The following is a 10,524-nucleotide window of genomic DNA, read 5'->3' as shown; positions in this document are numbered from 1 at the left end:
TTCTTTATAAGACCAAACAAAAAAAATCAATTAAATATCTTACATATATCAAATTTAATAGCTATATGTAGGGCAATAAACAATTGAAAATCGTATTCAGTGTTTAGCCCATTTTGGGTAAAGACAAATAAATGCTACTCATTTTAGGTCATTTTGCACAAATAAAATGAATTATTATTCTGGGAAAACAGATTGAGCGAATTATCTGGAATTAGCACACAAGAATATTGAATAAACTTAGATGGGTCAGTATAGAACATACTTTAAATCACAACCTGATTACACTTATTTTCTTTATGTCGGGTCCTATTTTTGTGATATACGAACTAATTATGAATGAAGCAAACTATTTACGGACATTTTAAGAATATCAATATTAAAGCTTTTAATATTTTTTTGTTTTTCAGTTTGACTTCCTGTTAAATTAACAGGGAAGGACTGAATATAAGAACATTTTTCATCAGTCATTTTAAAATACAAACTGAAATTGGTGAATCTCTTACAGAATATTGCTTTTTTTTGCTTTCACTATTCTTGAAAAATTAATAATGTTAGGTCTATGAAATTATGAATTGTCTAAATATGTCTTTCTCAGGCATTGAAAATAGGAACATTCAAACAAATAATGAAATTCGTCACCAAACAGATTTTCAGAACATAAACAACACACTCTAAGACTTCTATCCAAATTAAAATATCTACCTGTTTCAATTGGCATTTTGTGGTTCATACATCTAAATTTGAAAAACGCTATTGCTAAATCTGATGGTAAAATGTTAAAGTATTTCTCAAAACCATATTGAGTTTTAAAAATTCTATAATTCAGACATTTACTGGATTCATAAATAGAAGTTTGCCAACCTTGAATAGACTGACCCTTAATTCTAGCAGAAATAATTTTCTTAAAATGTTGGCCGGAATTGACTGATTGAAAAATCTGATAACTTGACAAACCGAGAGAATCTAAAGAAGTATGCACAAATTTCAACCAAGGAAAGTCCCCATCAAAATCAGAGTATAGTTTCTTTGACATGCAATACAGCATAGAACAAATTTTATCTTTTTTATCATTAATCAATTTGCCCCTATAGTTCAGAACTCTTGACTTAATTTGCAATGACAAAGGCAATATTCCTAGCTCGCCATAAATCATACATGATGGGGTAGATTGCTTCAGTCCGAAAACTAATTTAATATATTTTAATTGGAAACGATCTATTATTTCTACATTTTCTACTCCCCAGACCTCTGATCCATATAAAATAATAGGAGCCAACATTGCATCAAATTAACTCAATTGTATATCAAATGGTAAGGCAAGTTTCCGAGACTTTGTTAACACAGAATACATAGCTTTTCGAGCTTGATGAATCCGTTTTTTTTCTTTTGCCCAAAATTTTTTCGTTAAATGAAAATAAAATCCCCAATATAATGAAAACAATATACGATCTCAAGTATGTTACCCTCAAACTCTAGAGGATTAATATTATTCAAACCCCTTTTACTTTTACAGAGCACAACAATTTTTGTTTTGGCAGTGTTTACCTTTAAACCCCAAATATTACAGTAATCAGACATTGCAATTAATGCTTTTTGTAACTCATTAGGACTTTCAGCTAAAATAACCGTATCGTCAGCATAAAGCAACATAAACAATTTAAGATAAACTTCAAAATCATCTGTGCTTAAAGTATGATTAACACTGTTAGACAGGAAATTTAAACCTTCAAATCTCTGAGACAGGAACGAGTTCTAGTCATTTAAGAACAAAGAGAATAAAACTGGGGATAAATTTTCTCCTTGTCGGACGCCAGACAGACTTGAGAAAAAGTCAGAAAAATGGTCACTGACTCGAACACAGGACTTAATATTTTCATACATATTGTGTATTATCTTAAAACATTTACCATCTATATTTGAACTTAATAACATGTTCCATAAAGCAAGTCTATTTACAGAATCAAAGGCTTTTCTATAATCATTAAAAGCACAAAATAGTTTCCTTTTGTTAGCCAAATACAAATCTATTAAACATTTTAGTGAAAAAATATGATCAACTGTACTGTATTTCTCTTCACAAAGAATATTATCAGATTTTTAAAATTTATTCAACCGACTATCCACAACAGATGTAAATTATTTACCAAAACAGCTCAAAATTGTTATTCCCCTGTAATTGTCAGGATCATTTATATCACCTTTATTCTTGTATAAAAGGAAGAATTACCCCTTTACTCCAAATTTCCGGGAAGAAACCTGAATCAAAAATAATATTAAATAGTTTGCAAACAACTGGTAACATTGAACATGGCAAATTCTTAAGGTATTCATTTAAGATATTATCCATTGGTGTTGCAGATATGTTGTTCTTTAAAGCATTTAAAACTGACTGAATTTCATTAACTGTAAATGGTAAACTTAGTCTTCATTGTAGCTGCTTATCTGATCAATTTCTACCTCGTTAAAATGTTCTATATTATGAATGTCTACGTTATTTAGTTCCTTAAAATAATCATAAAAACCTCGCATGAAATTTTATCACCGTTTTCCAGTATGATTTGGGATCACAGTTTTTCTTTTGAAAATTTTTGTTAATTTCCGTCTTATATTGTTTGCTTCTCCTCTGCATATCTTCAAAATTTTCTAAAGATCTGTTTACTCTATACTTATTTTTTGCTAAAAAACCATTCCTAGCATTTCTACAACTCAGATCAAACCAAGGTTTGTCTAAACATGCGGCTTCTTTACCTTACTCTTTTTATCTTTTATAGGATAACTATTCTTGATCAAATTACAGTTTTGAGCTGCAGAAAAGAATCACATCTGAAACTTTTTCTGTAAGATAATTTATTGTACGGTGATCAAAAACATTCAATTGAGTACAGTCATCTAGTTCTTTCATAAGATCTGATACTAGATTGTCATCAAATTTACTAATAAAATCTGCTCTGCCCTTTAATATTGTCCAACAATGCTTTGTGGATAACACTATCATATTGATAACTATCATTACTCTTGTTATCATCATCCTCCTCTGCCTGAACCTCACAAGAATAACAAAGTTCTAAAACACAGTGAACATCAGACAATAAAGGATCAAATTCTTTAACATCAAAGAAGGTTATTCTTGGAAATAAACTACCAGATAATAAAACATAGTCAATAACACTTTCATTAGTCGCCGGTAGAAACCGGCGACTATATTTGTAACAGTTTAATATTATACCTATGGTAGGAGAAGCCCTTAAAATCTGAAAATAAAAGCATATCAATTATTGAACAATTAAAGACCACAATTATTTTTCAGTAATCTCAAAAATTCAAACATATGATAACTTTGCTCAATGAAATGAAATATACACATATTGACATCTTAAAAGGCAACATTACAATTTTCATAAAATGAATCAATAATGTATCCCTAAGGATCAGTCATTGAATATTAGGGTTACTTTTAGTTTTTTCTATGTGTCAAGCGTTGCTATTTTATGATATATGAATCATGAATGATATTTGAAATGACACTTTTAAATTATTTGGTTGTTTATATTTTATGAGACCTATTATATTTCAATTTTATCTAATTATAAACAAATTCTCCCTGTTACTTTGTAAGAATCACGTGGCTACATGTTGTATGGTATCGTTATAAAATCTATTAATAGTAACAGATTGCTGATAAGACATACAGGTAACTTGTTAATGGTTGGCAAATGGTTTGGCAGCTGATAAGATGCAAATCATTGTAATTTTGTATAGATAATTACATATGTTATTTTTCATTAATCAGTTTCATATTTTATATCATTAGAAAAACCTGTATACTCATATTATACACATTAAAATAAATTTTCAAAACCTTTTCCTTTTTTCTTGGTAAAGGGTTAAACTTGGCCCTTTCTGTAAAACTTTTGACAAGAAAGTTCAATAGTTTAGTTAAGGTTGAACATCACAAAATAATTTTATGCTTAAGAGGCACATTATTGAAATATAAAATGATAATCGGTGATTTCGTTATATTCCGTCGGTTTCCGTCGCGCAGGTTTCCAAAACGGTATGACGGTAGGAGTCCGGAATCGTATTAGATATATAGAAAAAAAATGATATACTATCTTTGTATTGATAGTTTATCGCACTGAAAGGCAATTAAACGTTAATTTTATATATCGTATGTAACGATGGGAATACATGTACATGTATTGATTTCAACTAAATTATATATTTTTTCGATAGCGCATAATAATGATGTACAACACCTTTACAGTAGAATTGCATTGTTTCATGCAAATAATTAAAACATATATATTTTCATAGTCACCTTTGCAAATATTCGATGATCGGTAATTATTTGTCGGTAATTATCGGAATCTGAACTAGTAATCCATACGGATTTCAATGTATGGTACAGCAGTATATGTATAAAGTACAATAACAAGAAGAATTACCAGCATATCACTTGCCTTACAAGCCTCGGTGGCAAACATTACTCAACTTATTGTTCCTCTTATTTTTATACTTGAACCATTAAACTGATATTTTCTTATATTTATGATAATACAGTCATTTTCTATCCGGCGACTTGATTCTTTAGCATAAAAATCTCTACTTGTATATAGTTGTGGTTTTACCAATGTAAGCATCAGCACCACACCTTCCAAAACAATGTGTGGTATACGGAAAATTGATCCGGATAAAAACTATTAGGTTCTCGTACTTGTGTGCAAGTTATGATAAAACAAGTGTTATGACATTGTCGCAAAACAAGGTTTTCCTGCCAATATGAAAAAAAAATCTACAAAAAATGATCAAATCACAAAAAGACGAAATTATCATGTAGTGGAGAAATGAGTATATTTCCTGACGTATACTCGTATAAGCAAGAAAAGTAGTACAGTGACACTAACAATATATTGCCAATTTCCACTGACTTGCTAAATGCTATGCTCTTACTACGGAAAGGCTTAAAATGAAAGACCGGTATGATTTTCTACATTTCTACATTATCCAAAATGAGTCAGACTTCTATACATATACATATGCGTTATAATGAAGTTATGTTTATATTCCACATTTGCATTACATTTTATTCTCTTTTTTTTGCGAAACCTCTAATATTAAATTTTGCTTACCTTTTATCAAAAGTACCGTGGGGGTCCTTTTTCATTCTTTATAACAAGTAACTGATTGGTAAACTTAAATGACCACAAAAAAGGTGAATCGCCTACAAGCTCTAATGATAGAATGTATAATTCGACAATCTAAATGTGCTAAAAGGCACCAATGAATATAAACCGGCTTAAGCTGGTGACACATTCGCAATGTGATCACGTGATTTCTGAAAAACAATAAACAATATAAAGGATGGTGCGATCACGCGTGATGAAATTGTAAATACTTATGAGTGCCCATAGATTATGGACAGAATATTCGTTTATAACTTCGTAAAAACAAATTGCAAATATATTCTATTTATTGTTCGACATGTCCTTAATGGTCATTCGTGATTAATTCATCAGCATGCCCCTTCCACATCACAAGGTTATTACCTATGTTGACGACAGTTTTACGCAATTTTGTCTTGTTGATCATTGTGAAAGGGTATTTTTTGTCTGAAGTAAACAGTGCAAGAGTATTACATGTAACTAGTATTATAAGAATTAAACGCGGTCAGCTGTCAATTTGACGTCAAGCCCGCTTAACTAGCCTGTAGATGCTTGCCCCATTAAATTATGTCCCAGTTTTTTTGTATAGTTTTTGTGGGATTCATTCATTTTATTCATTCATTCATTCATTCATTCATTCATTCGTTTAATCGTTTTCTTTCTTTCTCTCTCTTGTATGATATGATAGATGCTCATACTCATAAACTGTGTTACGATAAATACACAACAATCACATTCACGTTGCTTTATGCTCTCTTTAATAATCTTAACAAGATACATACATACATACATACATACATACATACATACATACATACATACATACATACATACATACATGTATATATATATATATATGAATGCCCTATTCATTTGGCCATATGCTAAAAATTAAATACTTTTGTACGTGTACTGGGTTCTGGGACAAAAAATATTTTTGTCCCAGATAATTTTGTCCCAGACTGGTTGGAAAATTAAAAGTACAAATGTAACTACAACACTAAATTACATTTTTTTGTTGTTATTCTATCAATTCTTTAAAAAATCTTCCCGAAGCCGGTTGCCTAGCTGTGATCTGTGACAATTCTAACTACCTTAATTATGGAAGTTTAGTAAAAAAATACTTTAAGACAGTTTGTTCCGGGAATTTGACACACATTACAAAGTTTACTTAGTTAAAAAAGATCATCACTGTCAGTGGTCCTCATATATAACTAGTTGACGATGTACTTGTTTCTTGAAAAAAAAGTTAAACCAATAATACTTCAAAAACTATGTGTCGGAGTTATCTCCCCAACCAGTATCTCTGTATGATAACCCATTAATGGGGACCTAAACGTAGCGCTTTTAAATCGGTACGTTACGATACCGAAATCAACTTGATTTCGGTAAAGTTACCGAAATCAACTTTTCATTACCGAAATCAACTTGTAAAATCACAATTAAGCGTTTTATTATATTTTTTTCCATTATAATATATTACAATAGGTTAAGTTTGACTTTCATGCAAAAAATCAGTTCGAAATAATAAATAATTATGAAATTAGAAACAAATAACTAAATATAAAGATTACTCCCTGATTTGCCACGAACCGAAATATATGTTACAATACCGAAATCGGCTTGTAAAATCACAATTAAACGTTTTATTATATTTTTTCCATCATAAATATTACAATAGGTTAAGTTTGACTTTTATGCAAAAAATCAGTTCGAAATAATTAATAATCATGAAATTAGAAACAAATATCTAAATATCAAGATTACTTGAATTCCCTGATTTGTCACGAACCGAAATATATGTTACCATACCGAAATCGGCTTGTAAAAGTTAAAATAAACATTTTAATAGATCTTGTTTTAGTAATTAATATAAAATCATTCAAACTGAACCATAAACAAAGGAAAATAATATTTAATTATAAAAAATGATGATGTTATAGACGGATAATTATGTATATCATATCATGATTACTTCCCTTGTTATTAATGTGTTTTATTACCGAAATCAAATCCGATTTCATTTCAAAGATGAGAATAATCCCTAATGCATGAATTTCAGAAGTCTATTTAAAAGGGTATTTGAGTGAGTTTTAAACTTTGAATTCATATCGCTTATTTTCAATGTTTAAATTTTCCCTTAAGTCAGATAACATAGCAGCGTATCATCTCTTTGATGATTCTTAATGATTTCAAAATACAAGATTAAACAAAACTGTGTTTGAAGTTATCCGCCTAATTTAGATCACTATTAACATAGTTGATTGAAAATTATCACAGTACAGTCGAACTTCGTTCGCTCGAACTCGGAGGGCCTGTGAAAATTTGTTCGAGAGATCGGTAGTTCGAGCCAACCGAGGTTGAACTATTATTACGTTGATCAAATGCCTAAAGGTTTTCCTAGCTTACATCGGTCGAATGATAAATGCGTCACTATAATTGTTTGTTAGTACATGTGTTTGCCGAATATTCCACATGTTTCATATTCAGAATTATTATCCCAGTGTTTTATAGTATCAACGGTACGCTGTGTTAATCTATATTCATGCATATAGTAATTGATTGAGTTCGATTGGGCAATCACACCAAACTTGTTGAACAATGTTCAAAATATATTTATATGTTTATAATGGGATGAATTCAATTAAAAAAAATAAATGAATGAAATATTTATTAAAAACATTTACAGCAGCGTCTATTTATAGTCATCTACTAAAATAAACACACATACAAGTATCATTCTATAAATAGATAACACTGTTACGATTCACTTTACATGAACCACGGTTGTAATTAAAGCCGTCCGGGTAAACGTCATTCTTTATTTGCATGCATATTTCACTTATTTCACAAGTTGTTTTCTTTTTATCGTTACCATAAACGACAAATCAACAATATTGTCATAACAAACAAATCGATTACAACACCTCTTATTTTGTATAACCTTTGTCACGATCACGAGGTGTTAAAAACATGTGTCGCCGACTGTCATACCGACCTGTCTTTTTGTGTTCGAGCGAAAAGGTGTGATTTTCACTTTATTTCTGCCGAAGGGACCAGAGATCAGGTTCGAGAGTTCGAGCGATCGGTGTTCGAGCGATCCGAGGTAGAACAATATAAATTATATAGGAGTTTTGCCGGGACTGGGCGATGAGTTCGAGCGAAGGGAGGTATTCGAGCGATCCGAGTTCGAGCGAACGAAGTTTAACTGTATTTAATTTAAATCCAATGATTATGATTTGATTTAATTAAAAAGACGTAGCGGTTGCCATTTATCATGTAATCATAACACCTTTTCTATAAAGAGCAAACATACACGTGCTCAGACAATAGAGGTGCTAGTTGACATTACATACTCGTTAACCGCAATTTTTTAATATACATCGGCGCATGGAAACTTTAGAAAGACTTTTTTTATATAGTTTTATACTATAAATATTTCAGATCTATTAAGCTGGTAAAATATAATGTTATATTAAATAAATTGTCAAAAGATCGGTTTAAACTAACATGTAGGGGTGGTCGCTATACGTTTCCGTAGAAAACATTTCGGTATATGAGACAGGGTGCCTTGATATTATTGTTACCAAATTGCATATCAGTTGTTCCAAAAATGTATGCATTTTTTTTGATGTCCCGGATACTTTATAATATATTTACATATTCTACTTATTGAAAAAGTTGTTAAGTCATGATTTTATGTTGATCGATTCATAATCTTTTTAAATTTCATATCTGTAAACAGCATACATTTATGGAATGACTGATATATATTTATATGATGGAAAAAAATGGAACACTTTATACTGACAAATTTCAATTATGAAATGTTGTAACTTGTACGATATGACATGTTGTTTATTACTGTATTAAGTAAGGTGTGAAGTAATTAAGACAGGAGGTACATGTACAGTTGACATACAATGTATGTTAAAGATAAAAGATTATAATGAACCATCGATTTATTTCGCAATAAACATTTAAATAAATACTAAAATATAAAACTATTATAATAAAGAGTCCCCATAACATATGTTAGCGATTTGTTAATATATAGTTTAACTGTTCAATAAAAGAAAGAGACAAACTTTCCGATTTCCAGTTTTACTGCCTGATACATTATACAATGTTTATGGAAAATTTTTAGAGCAGTCGAATTATACATCTGTATCCAAATCATAAAACATAAACATGTACAAAATTTATTATTAGATTTAACTCATATTACAGAGTATTATATTTTTCCATCATAGTCCGATCATAGCTTTTTAAAAATACGATTTGATTAGAAAATTATTATGCACGATAATCACGTGCAGATTTATCACATGCTTGTAATAAATGGTTGCTGAACATACATAATTTGTGTACCAAATATTTCTAAACCTGCAATATATTTTATTGCATAATGACTTAAAGTGAATCAAACCCTGTTCGAAAGTTCATTTCATAGGTTAGAGAAAAAAATCTTACTTCGTTCATTAATTTTGTACCGTGTTAAATGAATATATATCTTTTTTTTTTCATATTCATGTTCCATATTCTATTAATAATCGGTGGAAATAGAAGATAATGTTCTGTTCGTTATAAATATCGACAAGTTCTTATATGCCGGAATAACATTTATTTTATTGTTGTTTCCTTGTCTATAAATGCTTTACACGCATCATTGTTCTTTTTAACTCAAATAATGTACAATAATTAAACATTTTATTTACCCCTGTTCGTGCCTGTATATTGAAATTATAGCACGTGTATTTAAGCATCAGCGACAGCGCACGTTTAGTATTTATTTATTTAGTTATTTATTTATTTAGTTATTTGTTTATTTATTACAATGTTACTTAAAAAAATAAAAGAAAAAAAGAAAAGAAAAAAAGATGGGCCATGAAGAGAGCGCCTCCCCGTGGTGTGGCCTGGATGCACTGAACAGATATTACACGCGATATCTATTCTGTTGCAACTGAACGCTTTCATCAATGCAGTCGGGTTTTCTTAAATTTCAAAAACATAAATTATCTTAAATAATCACTATATATGTATTATACATGTATTTATATACATAATTTAAACTTAACAGCTGATTTCGGTAATGCTAAACATTTAGAACAAAGGGAAGTAACTCAATAATTACATTTTTGTTAATAACATCTTTAAAATAAAATATTTTCAATAGATTTTTTAACTGAAAGTCTATTACACTAATTTTCATCAAATAATGAAGAAATAATAGCAATATTTTAACTAGGTTGGTTTTTACGAGTTGATTTCGGTAATGAAAAGTTGATTTCGGTAACTTTACCGAAATCAAGTTGATTTCGGTATCGTAACGTACCCCTTTTAAATTACAGACTGACTGCTT

Source organism: Ruditapes philippinarum, unplaced genomic scaffold (genome assembly GCF_026571515.1).
Source record: "Ruditapes philippinarum isolate M1 unplaced genomic scaffold, ASM2657151v2 ctg1974_1_1_1_1, whole genome shotgun sequence".
Lineage (NCBI taxonomy): Eukaryota > Metazoa > Mollusca > Bivalvia > Venerida > Veneridae > Ruditapes > Ruditapes philippinarum.
Note: the sequence above shows the minus strand (reverse complement) of the source record.